The sequence below is a fragment of the Toxorhynchites rutilus genome, chromosome 2 (genome assembly GCF_029784135.1).
Source record: "Toxorhynchites rutilus septentrionalis strain SRP chromosome 2, ASM2978413v1, whole genome shotgun sequence".
Classification (NCBI taxonomy): Eukaryota; Metazoa; Arthropoda; class Insecta; order Diptera; family Culicidae; genus Toxorhynchites; species Toxorhynchites rutilus.
The window spans coordinates 7,656,075-7,677,803 of record NC_073745.1 but is presented as its reverse complement, the minus strand read 5'-3'; the positions used below and the strand labels follow the sequence as shown (position 1 = coordinate 7,677,803).

The following is a 21,729-nucleotide window of genomic DNA, read 5'->3' as shown; positions in this document are numbered from 1 at the left end:
CCCATATTGATGGGGTTCTGAAAAAATAGGTAATCCGCCATTTTAGATTTGCATTTTTCATAAATAACTGTATTCTTCTAGTCAAGCCCTTTTATTTGATACCCATATTGATGGGGTTGTGAAAAAATATATATGGCGCCATCTTGGCGGCGATTTTGGATTTGAATTTTTCATAAATAACTGTGTTCTACTAGTCAAGCCCTTTCATTTGATATCCATATTGATGGGGTTCTGAGAAAATATGTAATCCGCCATTTTGTAGTGGCCGCCATCTTGGATTTGCATGTTTCATAAATAACTGCATTCTACTAGTCAAGTCCTTTCTTTTGATACCCATATTAGCTATTCAATATAGAATTATTATACAAATTATTCAAAATTTCCGAAAATCAAAAATAAAATACTCCGGATAATCGAGTCTGAAAATTCCTGATAATCGAATCCCGGATAATCGAGTCCGACCTGTATATGGAAAAATATATATCTAAAGAAATAAAATCAGCTAGCATTTCAAAGTGGGTCTAGGATTTCGCAAAGGACACGGAGTAAATGCTTCGCGGATCGCGATTGGAAAACCTCTGGATTTTTCATGCAACCCTTTGAAAGACTATCCCAAGCAATATGCTAATATAAATAATATAAATATGAGGATCATCAATATAAATTTAAGTTTCCTAGATCTCTTGAAAAATCTAATAAAGCAGTTGACTATTTTGGTTTTTAACACGATAATCGAAATTTTTAATACCTACTTTTTTATGTAAATGTGTATCTGCTAATTCGTGTTGTTATTCTTTTGCAGCATTTTTTTGCAGCTTTTGGTTTTTTTTACGCGGGGGATACGTATCTCGTTAAAAAACCGCGTTAATTGGAAAATCCGTGTAAAAAAACGCGGTAATTCGAAAATCCGCGTAAGAAAAAAACCGCGTTAATTGGAAAATCCACGTAAAAAACCATGTCACCTAATGATAAATACCAAATGGGACTATCCATGCGTAAAACGGAAGTAAAAAATTGAGTGTTGCTCGCTTCCGGAAACCAGTAGTTTTATCCTGCAATTTCGATGGTTACGGGTAGCTATAGTTCAGTTTTCCTCACGAATGAGGTCATTTGCTGTTGCTAGAAGATTCCCTTTGTGATTTGTACACTCTACTGCCGATGCACGTGCAGTACCACTGTTGGACCGTCCAGAGCTAAGTAGACAGGGAAAGACATTCACGCATCGCTGCCCGTAAAAACCCCGTCCCGTTGTACCGCCCGGTGAGCTCCCCGTTACACAACACATAAAATCCACGTAAGAATTATGTAAAGGTGCGGCACTAATTTCCATCCTAAGTGCTAAGCTCCGTTACAAGCACAAATTACCGTAATATGCTCTGAGGAAAATTCTAGTGATATCGCACTAGAATTTTTTACGCGGGTACAGCGTAAAAAAACGCGTTAATTGGAAAATCAGTGTAAAAAAAATTAAAAAACCGCGTAAAAAAAAACTGGATGTACTTTGATCTGGGGTTTTTTTTCTGAAGCCTGAGATTTTCTATTTTTTAGTAATTTGAAAAAAAAATCATCAACTTTCTAAAGTTTAGGCATTCAAGAATATACCCTAGAAAGGACTTTTCCGAAATCCCATTATTTACCGAGTTATGGCCACTTTAGAGATGCGGCTATGATCATCTGAAGGTTCTTTTTGCCAATGGCTCTCAACGAATCACTTGCATAAAAAATCAATATTTTTCTAAATAGCATTTTCGTTTTCATTTTTAACTATGATTTTTTTCAGACTTATCTCACTTCTTAACTAGGCGAACCTAGCCAGAATTTTCACCTGCCCCCGGGCTTCTGAATGCCAAAGGGGGACTAGGCTCTGCGGAATGCACGTATCTGCATGCTCGTGCTGTTTCAGTCCTGACCGAGAAATTGTCGGACAATCGCGCAGGTGCTAAGGATGACCGACTTTTGGATGCCGGCCAATTCCTTCTCCATATTCAACACCTTTAGCGCTTCCAGAAGTGTCTTCGGGACAATTCCAGTTCCAGAGAGAACGACTGGAACAATTCTTGGGACCTCCCTTAGCCCCCACAGTTCCTTGAGCTCCACGGCCAATGGTCGGTACTTGCAGATTTTGCGACCGTGGGTCTCCTCCAGATTCTGGTTCAGTGGAATAGCGACATCGATGATGGTGACTTTGCGGTCGCTCTTGTCGTAAACCATTATATCTGGCCGGTTGTGGTGGATCGAGAGGTCGGTCAGAACAGTGCGATCCCAGTACAGCTTGAAACGGTCATTTTCCAGGACAGGTGCAGGCAGGTACCGGTAGTTTGGTACGTTGTCTTCCAGTAGAGCACATTGGAGCGCCAGTTGTCGATGAACAATACGGGCCACGTTGTTGTGGCGCTCGGTGTAGGCTGCGTTGGCCAAAACGGGACAGCCTCCCATAATGTGCTCTATGTTTTCACCTGGTTGATGGCACATCCGGCAAATGTCATCAACGTCTTGATGCCAGACGTACCGCCTGCAGTTTCTCGTCGGCATTATCCTGTCCTGGATGGCTATCATGTCGGCTTCTACTACTGAAGAGAGTTCACCACGCGTTAGCCACATATTAGATGCGGCCTTGTCGACGTGTGGCCGGTCCAGTTGATGGGGGTGGGCACCATGCACTGCCTTCTGCTTCCAAGCTGCAATCTTCTCCTCCACTGTCTGCAGATTGCAGTTGAGTTGGTACTCCGCTTGCGCCAAGTGCAGAGCGCTGTATCCTCTGTCGGCGGCGCAGACAGCCCGGTATAGCGCGTTTTGGTTGGCGCGTTCTCAAAGTACTCGCGCAGTTGTCGTACCTGGGCAACACACAGTGCAGATATGTCGACTATTCCAAGTCCCCCTTCTTTGCGTGGCAGTGAAACTCTCTCCAGTGCCGATTGAGGATGGTACATTCCGGCCTCTTTAAATGCTTTCCTCATCCTCCTCTCAAGGTCCTCTAGGTCAGTTTTGCTCCATTTGACTACACCAAAACTGAAGGTCAGCAGGGGAACCGCGAATGTGTTGATCGCGCGTACCTTGTTCCCCGCGTTGAGGAAAGTCCTCAGGACACAGTTCACTCGACTCAAGAACTTGTCTCGCAGCTCCGTCTTGATGTCGGAGTGGCGAATCCCGGTGAGCTGTCGGAATCCAAGATATTTATAGGATTCGCCACGAACCATGTCTCTTATGAACTCGCCGTCATAGACCTCGTAACCTCCGGATTCGGTAAGCTGCCCTTTCAGCAGATGGACACAGCGGCACTTGTCAAGGCCGAACTACATGCAGATGTCCCTGCTTATGTCTTCGACAACCCGGATAGCTACACCTAGACGCTGACGTGAATCAGCGTATACCTTGAGATCATCCATGTAGAAGGTATGGGTCACTTCTTCGTGGGCGCCGTCGCCATACCTTATTTTATAGCCATGACCGTTTCTATTGAGCGTCCTACTGAGGGGGTTCAGTGCCAGACAAAACCAAAGCGGGCTGAAAGAGTCGCCTTGGAATATCCCCCTCTTTATCTGCAGCGTTCTAGACTGCAACACATTTTCCCCATCACTGAGGTGCAGAGACGTACTCCACTGCCTCATCGCATGCTGCAGGAACCTAACGACGACGGGATCAATTTTGTAGAGCTCCAATACCCGGACGAGAAACGAGTGAGGTATGGAGTCATAAGCCTTCCTGTAATCGATGTAGGCCATACTTAGGTTCCGCTGGTTATATACCGCCTGGCCGACTATGGCTGCGTCGATGATGGCCTGGTCTTTGCAGCCATGCGTATTTTTCCTGCATCCTTTCTGCTCTTCTGCGATGATGTGATGCTGTTCGCAGTGAGCAGAAACTTTGGCGGTAATTATGCTGCTCAGTATTTTGTACAGACTCGATAGGCACGTTATCGGTCTGTACTTTGATGGGTTCAATGTGTTGCTGTCTTTCGGGAGGAGGAAGGTGACGCCACGGGTGGCGAATTCAGGAAGGTTGTGTGTGTCACGTAGCACCTTGTTGAAGCACTCAGCTATCTTTGGATGTGCGACGGTCAGCTTCTTGTGCCAAAAGTTCTGGACACCATCGGGGCCCGGTGCTGCCCAGTTCCTCAGGTACCGCGAGGCTTCGCGGACATCGTTCTCTCCGACGATGATAGCTGGCATCTCTCCAATTTCACCACAACTCTCCTCCTCCCGTCTTAACCACATTTGCCCGTCGCGATGTTCTACTGGGGCCTCCCAAATACCAGCCCAGAAGTTCGTCACATCGCTAATATCTGTCAAACCTTCGCGGTAGTCGGGCTTCTCGTCGCTAATGTGGTCGTAGAACGCTTTCTCGTTATCTCTGAACATCCGATTTTGTTCCTGGCGCTTTGCAGAGTCAGAGTAACGTTTCAGCCGTTTTGTAAGGACGCTCAATTGCTGTACCAGTGTGTCGAGTTTTTCCGTCAGCTGGTGAGCTCCCAGCTGGCGAAGTTCAGTAGGCCGCACGATCACAGCAACTTGGCGACATAATTTCACCGATCTGCTGCCTCTTTTGTACGCCATCAGTCTTCCAATTGCGGCGCGCTTGTTTAGGATCCGTTGCTCCAATCTCCTTCGCCATGGAGGCTCACGCCTTTCACGGAGATGTTGGAGCAGTCCGCCTCTTGGCCTAATACGGTATCCTAAACTTTTGGCGGTCGCCACAGCAGCACAGTAAACTTTCAGTTGCAGCTCCTCCATGTTCTCAGCATCAACCAAGTGCAGCGGAAGAACGTGCTCGTTCATGAGCTTTACTGCACTTGTCAGCCTGCGGGAATGCTGCAACTTCGGGATCCTGGGGCGCGACAAAGGATCCGTGTCGCGGAACTGTGAGATCGCCTCGTCGTAATGGAAGACCAGATCGCGTAGTAGTTGTTGATCTGGCTGTGGATCTTCCGGCTCAGGGGGTTGTTGTACTGTGGCCTCCACTGGTGCTGATTCGCGTGCCCCACTCGCGAATGAATTGCTCAGCCGAACTGAACTTCGTCTCGACACATCGCTTGCTCTGCTTGTTCTGGAGCTTAGTTCTCTCTGCACCTGCTGCTTGATGTCGTCGACTTGCGTTTGGGAGAGCATATTGTTGCGTACAATCGCTCTACGCCTCGCGTTCATCGCGTTTTGGTCAAGCCTCCCGACGAACTCTGGATACGCTTCCTCGAACATTGCGAGTATTCGAGGGCGACCGCTCATGTCCGTCTCCAAAGCAGTGCAGATGTAATAGGCGCGGATCACGAATTCGTTCATTTCGTGTGTCCACATGATCCGTCGCCTAGTAGTACCCACAAGTGTGGACGACTGTCGTCTGACAGTCGCAACACGCCTCGTAGGCGCAGCGTTTCGTTGGTGATGTCGATGGCTGCTGTTTCCGTGTGGCGGTAGCTCTTCGGGTTGAACCCGGCTGGTGGCCCGCTCTTGCACATCGCCCTCCAGCCGCTGGCCGCTCGCTCTTACGCCCGTTCCAGGACCAGCTCCAGTTCGGGGACCCTCCTCGGGCGATCGCATTCTGAGTATTCTTCGTGAACGTAGCTCCATTTTCTGGGTGTATCTCCTTTGCCCGGGAGACAGCGGGTTGGCAAGGCCTCCATGACCCGGGAGGCCTTCCCCGGGAGAGATATAGCGCTCTGACTCGCTCGCACCCCCTCACTTAGCCACTTTCGACACCCGTTCTCGGAGCCAAGACCAGGTGTGTGTTTCCAGTTCACGCCCGATCTAAAAATGTCGTCATATGATCTTCGTGGAGGCGTGAGATAGGAACATTTGAGACCAACAGGTAGGCTCCTACCCTAGTGTTGATCCCCATTTGAGAACCAAAATTTTTTTTTTTTGACGTAGGACTACGTCTTTCATTTCTATACTGGGGTGTAAGTTCAAAGTTTCTAAAACGAAAGCGTTACGCCGGAGAACGATATTTTGAGCGTTGACAGCTCCTAAACAACTGAACGAAATGGTATGATATACACTTCATTCGAAAGATAAAATGTCTACGCGTTCTATGCTTGTTACTTTATGATCCAAAAACTCGTTTCAATTGCCTTAAAATTGCTTTCAAAACAGGCTATTGAAATCACACCAATCAGTATAAAAGCGAGTGTCTCTCGGAAATTCGCTCAGTTATGATTGCGTAACGATTAAGGTACCATCGCTGGAATGAATGGATGTTTCCCTAACACAGACTTCAAAACCATGTAGCCAGGGGAAACTGGTATTGCAAATTAGATGCAAGCAGCGGGAACTTTTGTACTCGTTTGCGTTTTCGCAAATCGGAATGTTTCCCTAACACAGATTACAAAACCATGGAGCCTGGGGAAACTGGCATTGCCAATTAAATGCATTCTACGGGTACTTTTGTACTCGTTTGCGCTTTTGCAAATCGGAATGCTTCCCTAACACAGACTTCAAAACCATGGAGCCTGGGGATACTGACATCGAAAATTAGATGCAATCAGCGGATACTTCTGTACTCGTTTGCGTTTTTGCAAATCGGGATGTTTCCCTAACACAGACTTCAAAACCATGGAGCCTGGGGAAACTGGCATTGCAAATTATATGCAATCAACGAGTACTTTTGCACTCGTTCGTGTTTTTGCAAATCGGAATGTTTCCCTAACACAGATTTCAAAACCATGGAGCCTGGGGAAACTGGCATTGCAGAATAGTTGCAAGTTGTGGGTACTTTTTACTTGTTTGCGTTTCTGCAAATCGGAATATATCCCTAACACGGATTTCAAAACCATGGAGCGTGGGAAATTGGCATCGCAAATGAGATGCTAGCTGCGATTACTTTTGTACTCGCTTGCATTTTTGCAAATCGGAATGTCGAAATGATTCTGAAATCAATAAGTTGGGAAAATCGGCATTGCATATCTTGGCAGTACTTTTATACTCCCATGCATTTTTACACTGCGGAATTCGTTTTGCTAACACGGTCTACAAAACGGGTACAACTCCTACGCTTCTTGATGATTAGGCAAAATGTTGATAACTATTTGCTGCGATAACCACTACCACAATGCATGAATTGACCTAAATTAGGTTTTGTTTGAAATTGAATTCGTAAATTGTTTCATTTATTCACTAGTTTAATCAATACATACAAAATAAAGCTCTGCGCAGCAGCAATATCGTACCCAATGAGGAACATCCGAGGTGCGATTATTGCTAATTGAAAAAACACAAATGATTACTAAGTGAACGGCACTCCTACGTCAACCTTGCGGTTATATCATAGGTATAACCCATCCATAGTTTTTTTTTTTTTTTTTTATCTGTATTATAGTGATTTTCAACTCATTTGGCTGGTTCGTCACTTTTTACTTCCATTTTTGGAAGAATGTCGGGAGTGAGAATTGAACTCGTGACCTTTAGCGTGAGAGGCATGGATGTTACCACTACGCCAGATCGCCTCCACATTTAACTATGATAAAGAAACATATTTTCAACAACATAACATATTATCAAAACAATATTTATAGACGCTAAACATATTAATCCACTCCTAGCCGATACTTGATGGGTTGAATAAGCGTTCAAATGCTTGTAATTACTATTCAAACAAGTGAGAAAAAAAACTGTTATACAAAAAAGCACCACAACTGACCAGAACCGAATCTCATCATGCGACAGATCGAACGTCTTGGTTCGGCAAAACTAGCTCATTGGTGACAATTTCAAGGATTGTTGACCACATTAGGATAACCGGAATGGTCTCCGGATGACCTACAGATTAGCGTTTAAATCGAGTTATGGAAAGGCATGACCCCAACTTTAGGTGGATTAATTCAGGTTTTTGTATCCTCAAACCCTTGAATTATCATTCAAATGACCGTAGGTGAAGAAATAATAGATTTTGTATGCAATAGATTTTTGTAAACATAGATTGATCAATTTCACCCCGAAGCCGAATTTAGAAATTTTCCGCTGAAAATTTTCCAAATTAACGCCAACGGATTTTTTTCAAAAAAACATTCCATAACGTTTTGTGGCCTTAGCACCAGTACTGATTTCAAAAATAATTAGGTATAAATCTAACAAAAAATTTCGAAAATATTCACATTTTTCTGAAAATTGCGATCAATTTGCCCCCGGTTTACGGTACCTCTTTAAAAAATCGAATGCCATTTTTCCAATTTATTTACTTGTTCTATATAAGTGTTGTCTTTTTTTAAACATGGAATTAACTTTACACATTTCTATTCAAACATCAAAAGCATTTCACACACAGTCACAATTACAAAAAAAAATGGAAAGCCCAGAAAAAGATATTTTCCAGGGCATTCATTTTGCACCGTCATTCAACAACTGATGTTAATTCAGAACTCCGCTGACAATAATCCCGTTTAATCCAATCGTATCGTACGTCTGGCATTCAGACAAAATCTTGGTAGTAGTCTCAATTCTAGAAAAAAAACGCTTCAGCTGAACCTGTTGTCATCATCCCATCGCGTCACAATTTTCACTGTCATTCTAGTGAATGTGATGGTGTAAATATAATTTGTGACCTCTTGTTTTGTAATGACCAAACTTACAAAACTACTTCTCCTAAATTTGCGACCACTAATTTGACAACCTTGAAAAAGATCTAATGTTTAAAAAAAAATTGTCAAGTGGTTTTTTGTGAGATTAACATCAATGTTCACTGAAAAACAAATTTCTTTTCTACGGTCAAAAAGATCGGAAAGGTCGAAAAGAAAAGATCGATTTCGCGATTTGTTTTGGAGTAGGAAGAATCGATACGGAAGATCGAAATTCGGAGAGAAAAAGAACGATCTTTTAAATATCGAATATCGATGGATATGGATACAATAATGGATACAATCTGCAGGCACCTCTCTATCGCTCTAAAAAATGATATTATTTAAATTTTACTATTTTTAAAAAATCGGGAAACATAAGAAAAAACGTTTCGAAACGCATTTTATTTTGTTTCCATATTGTTGCCATACAAATGAAACACAATTTTCTGCATTAATTGAGAATTAATCAAGCAAATGAAACCAAAATAAATTGTAAAGGGCCAATTAGAAGATTAATCAATGAACAGTTCTGCGATTGAACCCATGATCGTATGTGAGAAAACGTGAATCTTGTGGAGGTATTGATAACAAAAAATAAATTTTGGGCGGGACGAAGTTTGCCGGGTCAGCAGTGAAAAATAAATCTGTTTTGTTCAACTGTCACCATCTTGTCTAGCGCAGATTCGACTTAAAGAGTCAGCAACTGCAAGAAACTTGTTTTTTTTTGTTTTCAGTTAACCAAGCTTCGATGAGTGCGAGTTTGTGTTCCATTTTACCTTTCCTTCGTTAGCTCCTGATGAAATAGAGAAAAAAAAACAATTTCTCGCCGTGCCCTTTGAGCTTTAAGCAGCGAAATTAATACTGCCCGTCGACTGAAGAATTTTGTTTTGCTTCTTCCAAAGTCGTTTTGATAAGATACATACAAATGTCGGATCCCCCTCCCGTGTCCTCTCTCCCTCTGACTCGCCGTTTCGCGAACGCCGAAATAACGGAAGGTGACGGCAAGCTGTTTGTTTTTGAATGATGATTCTCGGAAAGCATGACATAGTTGTTTACCGTCAGACTTAAATATTTCGACGTTGTCCTAGTCGTCGTGCGTTAACGGGGGTAAGATCACGACAGGATAGTGAAAGAGCAACGAGAGCAAGTGGGCGATCATTCCACATTCGTGGACGACATGGCATAACCGATTGTGACTTGTTGTAACGGGTGAAAGGAAAACAAACGCGAGTAGCGACAGTGGGATGTTATTTCGCAATCTACAGCACCTAATGTATACCGTGTGTTTGATGACGCTGTGTTGTTTTTCTCTCTCCATTGATGAAAACTGTACTGACGTGAGAAGGTTATTTTGGCTTTCATCAGATCGAATATGACGGAAAACGCCGGAAAACGTGGGCGGCGCTATCCTACTAGCCGGGAAAGTCCACTGAAGACACGCCACGCTAGCAACTAACAGTCGTCGAGTCGGCGACGATTGAACACTGCGCCATTTGATGACAGTTTGGATGTTTCAGGTCTGAGAATGAATTATTTAAATCCGCTCTAAAATATTCTAGTTTTGTCGGTGGCGTGAACCAAAAATATGCACTGACAGGGTAGATTATTTGGAGTCCTTGGGTTGATGAATGACTTCGTATCTACGCTTCAATTCATCGCTTGTTTGTATTTTTAAAACTATAACAAATACTTTTTTTTAACATAACTTGTTAGAGAGTGGTTGTCATCAGAATTCGAATAATAGACTATGTTTCGAAGAGAGAAATTTCAATGACTTTTTTAAATTAAATTTATATATTCTCATCATTAATTTTTCTACTGTTATTCATTAATGTGATTGTTAGGTTTGGATTATTTGGTCAAGGATTCCTCGACGATGAGCAGTTTTCGTTCAGTATCGAATCGTTTTGGGGATGCAGAAACACCCCTACATTAACACATACTCCACCATTCGTCATACACCATATACAGATAGCGAAGAGGACGAGGTCGTCTCGACCTGACCAACTAGATCTATTTTTTGCAATAATGCTACATCCGATGAAGGGATTGTATCTTATTCAAAACATTGTTTCGCCAAATAATTCGGTCCATAGCTGCAGTTCCCCAACTCAGGGCCACGCCGATTCTTGCTAAGTCTTGCACCATCTCTCCACAGGATTCGAAGCGAACACTAGGTTTTCGGAGCAGGTTGGACCTTAGGGATTTGTGGAGGCCATAGTAGGTACGAATTCCGTTGACTATGCGTTTTAGAATTTCACGGTTGTTGCTAGTGTTACTAGTGTCGATCACAACACTAATACTAAAGGGTGTGTCACATCAAATTGCATCACGGAAAAAACGCTGTAGAAATTCGCCCAGAAGACCGATTCTTTTGAAAATTTTAGACAGTAAAATAAAAACTATTAAACAACTTTTGGCATTTTCTTTTTATTCATACTTCGAGCCCAAGCCCGTATGCTCGCACCTTCCTCTTTACCCCGTCCATAAGGTTCTGTACAACGTCAGGTTGTAGTTTTTTTTTGAACAGAAATCCATTTTCTCTTGAAGTCCGCCTCCGATTTGATAACTTTTGGGTTCTTCCGGAGGGCCTGCTTCATAATCGCCCAATATTTCTCTATTGGGCGAAGCTCCGGCGCGTTGGGCGGGTTCATTTCCTTTGGCACGAAGGTGACCCCGTTGGCTTCGTACCACTCCAACACGTCCTTTGAATAGTGGCACGAAGCGAGATCCGGCCAGAAGATGGTCGGGCCCTCGTGCTGCTTCAATAGTGGTAGTAAGCGCTTCTGTAGGCACTCCTTAAGGTAAACCTGCCCGTTTACCGTGCCGGTCATCACGAAGGGGGCGCTCCGCTTTCCGCAAGAGCAGATCGCTTGCCACACCATGTACTTTTTGGCAAACTTGGATAGTTTTTGCTTGCGAATCTCCTCCGGAACGCTGAATTTGTCCTCTGCGGAGAAGAACAACAGGCCCGGCAGCTGACGTAAGTCCGCTCTGACGTAGGTTTCGTCGTCCATTACCAGGCAATGCGGCTTCGTCAGCATTTCGGTGTACAGCTTCCGGGCTCGCGTCTTCCCCACCATATTTTGCCTTTCGTCGCGGTTAGGAGCCTTCTGAACCTTGTATGTACGCAGGCCCTCCCGCTGCTTGGTCCGCTGGACGAATTAACTTGACAAATTCAGCTTATTGGCGACATCCCGGACCGAACTTCTCGGATCACGTCTAAACTGCTAAACTACGCGCTTGTGATCTTTTTCACTGACGGAGCATCCATTTTTGCCGTTCTTCACCTTCCGGTCGATGGTTAGGTTCTCGAAGTATCGTTTTAGTACTCTGCTGACCGTGGATTGGACGATTCCCAGCATCTTACCGATGTCCCGATGTGACAACTCCGGATTCTCGAAATGAGTGCACAGGATTAATTCACGACGCTCTTTTTCGTTCGACGACATTTTTCCAAATTTACGAAAAATTGACAGTGAAGCATGGCCAACGTGATCTATACACTCTTATCTGATTATAAGCGAAAGCTGAAAATATAATTCCTTAAAATTAAATTTCTACAGCGTTTTTTCCGTGATGCAATTTGATGTGACACACCCTTTAAGAAGGATTCTGTGACGTTCAGCCTCTGCTACTAGCATGTATTCAATCTTAAATGCATTAATCCCAAGCCCGATCAGCTCTGCTTCGTATTTCAGTCGAGTGTACAAGTCGGCTACCGTCGCATGTGTTCTTCCAATCATGTCCATGTCATCGGAGAAGCAGATAAACTGACAGGACTTTTTGTAAATCGTGTGCTGCATGTTGAAGCCCGCTTTACACATAACACCTTCAAGCGCCACGTTGGAGAGCAGACAGAAGAGTCGATCGAAATTCCCTGTGAATCTCAGATCGTGTTAGATCCGCAAACTGCACCACACACCCTTTATTGTTGCCTGAATCATTCATGTCAGCTATCTGGGAAATCCGTGCTTGTCCATGATTCTCCGTAGCTGTCGTCAGTCGATAGTATCATATGCGGCTTTGAAGTCGACGAAGATACGATACTTGCGACACTTTTGGAGGATCTGTCGCGATGTAAAAATCTGCTCCGTCGTCGAGGGCATGAATTCTAATAACTAATAACTTTCCACAAACCTGTTTACTATCGACGATAAACAGCAAAAAAAAAAAGGATCTGAGACAGAATTTGATAGACACTATTCAGGATCACACGGTAGTTCTCACAATTCAGCTTGTCACCGGTACATACACAGTACAGGTTTTGCCGGACCTCCCTTGAAGAGCTCTGCAGCAATGCCATTCTTGACAGTTCTTCAGCTGAATAATGGCCTCCTAAACTTCACACATTGTAAAAGGTGGTACATCATCGTTGTTCACTGCACCGATGTAGTTCTCTTCAACGCCGTCTTGGTCTCCTGTCTGCGCACTGTTCTGGTGTTCATCGTAGTGCTGCCTTTCGATCACCTTGCGTTAGTTCTTCAAGAAGCCTCCTTCTCTGTTCCTGTACGTTTCGGCCCGCGACACGAAGGCTCGCGCAAGACCTTTTGATATATTGAAGAACTTGCGCGGGTTTCGAGAACCACAAAGCAGCTCCTCACGCTCTTTCTCTTCCGAGCGGCGCTTTCTGTCGAAAGAGATGTGTTAGCTGCCGTCGCTCCATTTGGTATCGTTCCACGTTCTACCGACTTTCTTGACAATCTATCACAGACTTTCTATCGGAATCAGATCGAGGGCTGGACTGGTCATCGCGTAACCTATACTTTCTCATCCTTTACAGTAAAAGCTGTGTACTTAGGGTCATTATCTTGCTTTCGTTTGGTCTAACAATAGAATGCTACGCAATTTCATATCATTTTTGTAGCCAACTCAATCGAGATGATCTCTCGCAAATTTGAGTCGTGCTTGAAGATGCTTCCGTGGCTTTTACCAGTTTGCTGCTTTTCAAAAAGAAGTCTCTGACCTGTCCCGAAACTAACGGACAAGCAATTTAGATCTTTCTTGAATGTTTTGTTCTCAAACCTGATGTAGGAGGTCGATAAAAAAAATCGATCTCGATTGAATAACACGTACGAATCATTGTTTTTATGCATTGTCAAAGATAGATAATAGTAGGGGTGGTGGAAGAACAAAAATATAATCGTCTGTGGCCGGAATGTGTATCAAATGTGTGTCTAAAAGAAGAAATTCGCGATGAAGCTCGCATTAGTAATAAGAATACAAATTTCGAAATATGACCAGCTTGTGTATTGTTCTCGTGAGGGTAAGGATGAATAATGAATCAATCATCTTCATCCATCCATCCATGCTCCTACGAAATTACGAAAACCATCGGCCCTTTCCAGGGCTTCTAAAACTTTCTTCTAAAGAGCTTTTCCTAAAATAATGATACATTTTAAAATAATATCCAAAATGATAAACGAGCCATTTGAATCAAATAATTTCGTAGTGCATGAGGACATGGTTTTTGGAAGTTTTTTAGTATTACACTTGCACTTATTTGTATTAATCACACGATATCTAAAAAAAATCGAGGGGTTGTTGCCTTTGCGAGAACAATACTCTAATTGGTCATATGTCGCAATTTGTTTCTTTATATCAATGCACGCATTGCACTGAGTATTTAACGAGAGGCATCTTCCGTGCATCGCCATTCAACAAATATCAAACACGCGTCTAACAGTTCCACACAGGTGCAGCGATAGAAATGAAACCGATTATGAAAAATCGTTTCTCGACTCTCGGTCAAAACCGTCAACAAAGCTAGGAGCTTGTTGCATCAGAACAGAGCCGATGCGCATGAGAGCAAATACTAATGGCAACTAAAAGTATCGAAGGTGTGCTGTTCACATACACAGGAAATGAACAAGTTCTAGGTTTCGCGCAACGAAAACAAGCAACACACACAAAGCCAAGCACTGATTGCTAGAAGTGATTTATAATCATTTGCACTCTTCTTTTTTTTTTGCCTGCTTTGCCATAGTTCGAATAGTTGTGTTAATTGCAATGCCAGATGCAATTCAAGTGAAATATTCGCTAGCGTTCACAGCTCGATACGAGCAGAATAAGCGACCTTTGTTGTTTCGGGCACAGGAAGATTCTGAGAATTCTCCTCAGAGGAGATGCAATACTTATACGCTAGCGACAGCTTACTTCCTATGCAAGGGTGGAGTTTACTTCGCAAATATTCTCTTTTCGCTATCCCCCTTCGTTGTTTCTTTTCTAGCGGCAGCATAAGATGCCCGTTATTGACAGCTCTGTTCGGGAAAGCACACAAATGGTCAGAACAAATGTAAGGGGAAATGGGAATGCTTCCAATTTTCATCAATTTAAACCATATACAGACTATAGGATTGTAATGCATAGCGTATCAAACAAATCATGGAAAAAAAATAGTTATGAACGTTAACTTTATTTCATCAAAACGTGACCTGCTTTCTGATTTGGTACCCTTAATGTAAGACGTAGTCCTACGTCAAAAATGAACGACCTAGTTGTAAGATTGAGAAAATTGTTTATAGGAAACATCGTTTTTTGACGTAGGACTATTTATTTCATTTCAGTACTGGGGTGTGAATTAAAAGTTTCGAAAACAAAAAAGTTACGTTTGAGGTACAAGGTGTTTTGAACGTTAATACCTTTCTAACGACTGAAAAAAGTGGTATGGCAATCACTTCATTCGAAAGATAAAAGGTTTACGAGTTATGTTTGTTACTTATTGACTCGAAAACTTGTTTCAATAGCTCGAAAAGAGCTTTGGAAAGAAACTAAAATTTGAAATCCCAAAAATCTATGAATATGAGCATCTGTTTGAAAATCCACTCATGCTTGATTGTTCACCGGTTGATGCATGCCGTCGGCTGGAAACAAAATTATTTTTTGAATACTTTGCTAGCACTGGTCGCTGAAACGCTGAATTTTATTTCCTCTCCTCCAAGATTTAGAGTCTGCAGATGCAGTTTCTTCTTTTTGGTGAAAGGAACAATTGTTGTTTTTGAGGGATTTATGCTCAGACCTTCTTTGATACACCATTATTGTGTAAGGTTTAAGGCCATCTGCATCCTGCTCGATATCACATCGTCGAATTTGCCACGTACCATTATGACTAAATCATCAGCAAAACCCACGGTTTCGAAACCATTCGCCTCCAAACTAATCAGAAGGTCGTCAACCACCAGTGACCAAAGTAGAGGTGATAGAACCCCTCCTTGTGGGCAACCTTTCGTTGCAATCACAGATGTCGACGACCCACCCAGCTCCGAGGTGATTTGTCTATTTGTGAGCATGCCTTTGATCCATTCGACTATGCAGTCATCGAAATGTCTTCTTCTCATAGCCTGTGCCATTGATACATAAGAAGCATTGTCGAAAGCCCCTTCGATATCAAGAAACGCACATAATGCAGTTTCTTTTGACGAAAGAGATTTTTCAATTTTAGTCACAAGCGTGTGTAACGCTGTGACTGTGGATTTGCCTGATTAATAGGCAAACTGGTATTTAGATAAAGGACATTTGGACATGAATACAGACTTTATGTATTCATATAATACTTTTTCCATAGTTTTCAGCAGTATTGATGATAAACTAATTGGTCTGAATGATTTTGGGAGTGATTTATCACGTTTCCCAGCTTTTGGAATGAAGACCACTTTAACGAGTCTCCATGTGGAAGGAATGTGCTCTAGTATCAGACTTGCCTTAAAAATCTCGATTAGAGATGGAATCAGCTTAGATTCACCTTTTTGAATCAGGGCTGGAAAAATTCCATCTGCACCTGCGGATTTGTATGGTTGAAAGGATCTCACCGCGCTTACTACTCTGGCCTTCGTGAAAACCATTCCAGCAACTATCTTTGCGACATCCTTTGCACTTTGAGAATAACTTCGAGAGCATTTCATGTCGCGGTTGAAGCTAGGACTGGTATCAGAATGAACCGATGTAGATCCCGGGAAGTGAGTTTTCATCAGTAAGTCTAATACTTCTGAGGGAGATTTTGTGAACGAACCGTCGTCCTTTTTGAGGGAACCTAGTCCGTTCGAGTGGTCTTTTGCAAGAGTCTTACTTAGTCTTGCAACGATTGGGGTACTTTCAATGCTTTCGCAGTTATTTACCCAGGATTTTCGTTTAGATCGTCTTAGTTCTCTGTTATATTCGGTTAGGGCGCTCCTATATTGAGACCAATCCGAATTAATTTTAGCTCTGTTGAACAGCTTCCGCGCTGTCCACCCATACATCCAGCTTTTTTTTTGGGATCCAATCTTCTGCAAATGGTTCCAAACGGTTTTATGGTCTATACCCAGTTCCTGGCCAATCGAGCGAGTGCTCACATGCCGGTCTACTTGGATGATTTCAACGATTTTATCGGTTTCCACGACGACCAGTACGCGGTGTATCTTCGACAGCCACTAATGCGAATCGTTACAGTTTCGGGTCCATAAACTACATAAATTTTTTCGGCCGCCTTCGTTGCAGTTTTACCTCGCAGGTAGTAAAAACGTAAAATATGGCTAATTTCTTGTTTGGTGGACTCCATCTTTGATGCGCTATAACTTGAGACTGAAAAGGACAATCACATCACTGTCAAAACGACACTTGTAGCACAAATTATCGTCTTTAAACAGCCGTATAGTATGACCCGATGCGATAAGTACAACACAATATATGTTTAAGTGTTGCCATATATTGACAATATACGACATTTCTTTTTCCCCAACCCAATATTTTTCTTTTGTCATCAAAGTCATGAAATACCTTTTTCATATAAAACATCCGAATTCATACAGGAAATGATAGAGGATCTTATTTGATGAGAAAAATCCTTCTACTTCTTCGAATTCCAAAAACGACAGAGTTATTGAACTTTTTCTCTGTTTCAGGCGCTGTTTGCCTTACACTCGCTCTTATTCAAAAATAAGGCTACGTTGGACAATTATGTTGCTACCATTTGTAAGATAAAAAAAATATACAAGATGAAGCTGTAAAACTTCTAAATTTGTTGATTTAAGTAACATTTTAGAAGTAGAAAACTTCAAAGTTTGTAGTTTTTAAGGTGTTACTCTTAATTTTATCAAAAAACGGCGAATGAGTTGACGCAAGGTTGACGTAGGACTGTCGTTGGTAATCATTTGTGTTTTTTCAATTAGTAATAATCGCACTTCGAATGTTCCTCATTGGGTGAATTATTGATTAAACTAGTGAATGAATGAAACAATTTACGAATTTAATTGCAAACAAATCCCTATTTAGGTCAATTCATGCATTATAGTAGTGGTTATCGCCGCAAATAGTTATCAACATTTTGCCTAATCATCTAACGGTATGCGAAGAAGTTCAGTGAGCTGGCGACATGAAGAGGCATACAGTCCTGAATAACCGAGCCAAAGGGTTATATTTCTACCCGCTTTTGTAGACCGTGTTAGCAAAACGCATTCCGGAGTGTAAAAATGCATGGGGATATAAAACGTACTGCCGAGATTTGGAATGCCGGTTTTCCAAACTTTTTGGTTTCTGAATCTGTGTTGGAAAAATATGTTTATTTACTCGCAGCTTGCATCTCATTTGCAATGCCAATTTCCCCAGGCTCCATGGTTTTAAAGTCTGTGTTAGGGAAGCATACCGATTTGCAAAAACGCAAACGAGTACAAAAATACTCACTGCTTGTATCTATTTTGAAATGCCGATTTCCCTGGGCTCCATGGTTTTGAAGTCTGTGTTAAGGAAACATTCCGATTTGCAAAAGTGCAAACGAATACGAAAGTACCCGCTGCTTGTATCCATTTTGCAATGCAGACTTACCCAGGCTCCATGGTTTTGAAGTCTGTGTTAGGGAAACATCCATTCATTCCTACGATGGTACCTCAATCGCTGTTCAATTATAACTGAGTGGATCTCCGAGCGGCGCTCGCTTATATACCGATTGATGATTTCAATAGCCTGTTTTGAAAGCAATTTTGAGGCTATTGAAACAAGTTTTTGAAACAAAAAGTAACAAGTATATAATGCGTAGACATTTTATCTTTCGAATGAAGTGTTTATCATACAATTTCGTTCAGTTGTTTTGGAGCTATTGACGCTCAAAATCTCGGTTTCCGGTGTAACGCTTTCGTTTTCGAAACTTTGATTTTACACCCCGGTATAGAAATGAAAGACGTAGTCCTACGTCAAAAAAAATCATAATAAACTTGAATATTTCGATCAACCAAATTGAAGCTCTCTAATTTTTCACAATTTGTTTTTGTTATTGGTGGTGAATCAAGATTCAATGAATATCACAGCCGAGAAGTAATTTAATTTCTATCATAGAACAAAATTCACACTATTGTGTCTATATTATCCCAACAGATATTGTGTTTATCCTTGTTGATCAAATCAATTATTTTGTTCAGGAGTCAGTTGCGAACTAGCCAAAGACTAAATATTACTTCATGAGAAAATAATAAACACAACAAAAATAACGTAACAAGAACATGAAATGTAGTATGACACAGTGGTTTCGTTTCATGTTTGTGAGCTAATCTTAACCAAAACTTGAGATTTGGTAGCACTTATTGATTAAAAGTCAAACCTAAAATTGAGAAATGTTGGAATCAAGAATTCATTTGAAGAACTGAAGTTTTCCTGTTTAGTGCCGTTAAAACGATTGTTTATCAAATGTTTTATTCCTTTCGTTTATTTGATTCGGGCTGCTTAGCATTTTCAGTAGTAACAGAGTCGAATTTTTCAATCTTTTGGGGAGCGGGTGAATCTCCATAACCTAATTGTTGCGTAGACGGAGTCATTTTAGGATAAAAAATGCTTAATGGGGGAGACCTGAGATTTGCACTCTCCTTTTTTTGCATGTTTTCCATAAATTTCAATTCAATCCTAATACTATTGACTGCTTTACAAACAAGTATTTCATTATTGTTTCAATGGTCTATGAACATTAGAATTTGATAAAACAAGTGCAGAAATAGACCAAAAAATTCCTTATGTGCAAGCGAAAACTGAACTTGTCGTCAATATTTTTTGTAGTGTTTATACATTTTTCATTAAAAATTGTTCCGATATTTTTGTCTGATGATAATTGAAACATTCGCAACAGTTACCCCTTCCCTTTTCCACGATTATAACGCACACTGGTGTACCTTCATTCATTCATCTAGCCCTTAACCTACTTCCAAAGGCCAAACAAACACGCGAATGAAACTTTGAGGCCAGCATCAATTATTCGCAAACTTCCCAGACAACAATCGCATTCAAATAGCTTCTTTCAACCATCGCTCGTTTTGCCTCTCGAAAACCAGCCGTGGCACGAAAAGCCACCACGCCGTCGTCAGCAGTAACTTACGTCATCCCATCTCCATTCCCGAGAAACCCGCTTATAATCTAACATCAGTTAACATTGTGTTGCTGCCAATTTTTCCACTAGCCATATTAGTGCCAATGAGGAGCTCCGTTGGGTTTTGGGACCCGTTTTCAGTTATGTCTTGCAGTGAACAACAATGGGCGGAAGTACACAAATATACAACCCAAATCGTGTGTGAATATCGCTGCGCAATCGGGGAAGAGGAAATGGAAAACGCGAACACGAACGCGAAATAAAAAGTGCATTTTGTATTTGATTTTATTTGTTGTTTTTGCATTCAATCAACACTCACCCAATTGCAAGCAGCTACAACTTTTCGCTTCACTTCTGCCAGATTGATTCAACTTTCCGCATTGTTTTTATTTCACGTTATCAAATGCACTGATAAGCTGCAAACGAAATGTAAATATAATTTATTTCATTTACGAGTGTTTTGTATTCTCCTTCGTACTCATTTGCTGGCAGCCATTAATGGTCGGGCTTTTGCGCAAAGCGATGTTACTTCTGTTGCTATTTTCTACTCTGCGATTGCTCCTTCGCTACGATCGTTCGTTTCGTTTCTACACTCGGATGAGACGAGAAAATTCATTCATGAAAACCAGAATGACGATAACCTTGTTGCCATCGCATCCTATTCAAATTTGTCTCTGGTGTGTTTTCGTAGCATAGGTCAAATTTTGTTCCTCTTGCCACGGTTATCGTGATGGCTGAATCCTTGTTTATTTTTGTTGCACCTCTCGACACCACAAATTCTTTTCACCACGATAAAATCACGCTGAACAAGAAAAAAACAACACGGCAGCAAATCGCAATTACTCTTTTGGAGTAACTTTTTTTCTTCCTTCTGTTTTTTTCCGATTTTACATTTTGTTTTTCTTCCGACCAAGAGACGTTTCCTTCAGCGGGAGCAGCATTCAACGCACACACATGCAATACTCCGTATAACAAGCTCGGCCTCGCTCGCACACTCACACCAACTCACACTTCACCATGAAATTGCTGTTCGCCTCCGAAGAAAAATTTGCCAACGTTCTTAAAGACACATTTTCATCACTGAAGGGATAACCTTACCCTCGAAACACTCCACCAGCGTATATTTAAGCAGTTTTTCCAGTTGCTCACATCAAATTTATCACGCAAACTGCGCTATTTTGACATCACATTTGCATCTATTTTCAACACAGAATCGCCCGAGCAACCAAATAGAGACCGAGAAAAAAATGTGTACCGTACGATCGCTTTTTACGCTTCCACACACGTCGCGTGACGATACTCGAATGCTTGCAGAGTTGCTGGCTCCGTTGTTCGTCGAGTAAAGTAGGAACAGAGAGAAAATAGTCCGACCAAATAAACGCATACCAATGCGGTGGGAGAGCGATAATCGTTTTTTCTCATTTTAACCAATTTGCTTCCATGAGAGTAAACGAGAGAGAGTATACATTGCTAAACAAAACAAACAAGATGGTGGAAATCGGTTGATCGATTTATTTTCTGTTGTAATGGACAAGGTACACAAGTAAGGTTGAATGCTATATTAAACTTACTACTCTAATTCGACATCTAGTTAACTGGACAGACCTGCAGTGCAAAACGAATAATTTGACATTCTCGCCTCAAATTAGACATACAGTGGAACATCGATTATCCACGATGCGGTTTATCCGCGAAAACGAGTTCCATAGTAATGCTATGGACTTTCCCGTTAATTATCAGTGAGGTGTAGGATTTTGCATTTTTGTTTTGGTCGTGACTTTCATATTTGACTTCTGGTGTACACAACCTTATTGATGGATAGTTTAATGAATCCTTTATTGATAAAACATAGTTATCATGCTGA

General features: G+C 41.8%; 1 protein-coding gene and 1 pseudogene across 5 annotated transcripts in view; one reads left to right on the top strand and one right to left on the bottom strand.

Annotated features, from left to right (window-relative positions):
• The window catches only part of LOC129767321 (probable serine/threonine-protein kinase DDB_G0282963), a 118,687-nt gene extending 97,531 nt beyond the window's left edge, over positions 1–21,156 (bottom strand). The window contains exons 1-3 of one of the 5 annotated variants that reach the window (XM_055768056.1): positions 20,964–21,156; positions 20,344–20,452; positions 20,185–20,281 (exon numbers count right to left, since the gene is read on the bottom strand). The gene's annotated coding sequence lies outside the window, so the exon portion shown is untranslated. Of the gene's footprint in view, positions 1–20,184 lie in introns of all 5 variants that reach the window. The other 4 variants (XM_055768054.1, XM_055768055.1, XM_055768057.1 and 1 more) reach the window with 4 other exon arrangements.
• Positions 7,131–7,377, top strand: LOC129772211 (U4 spliceosomal RNA; annotated as a pseudogene).
• Positions 21,157–21,729: the final 573 nt, after the last annotated feature.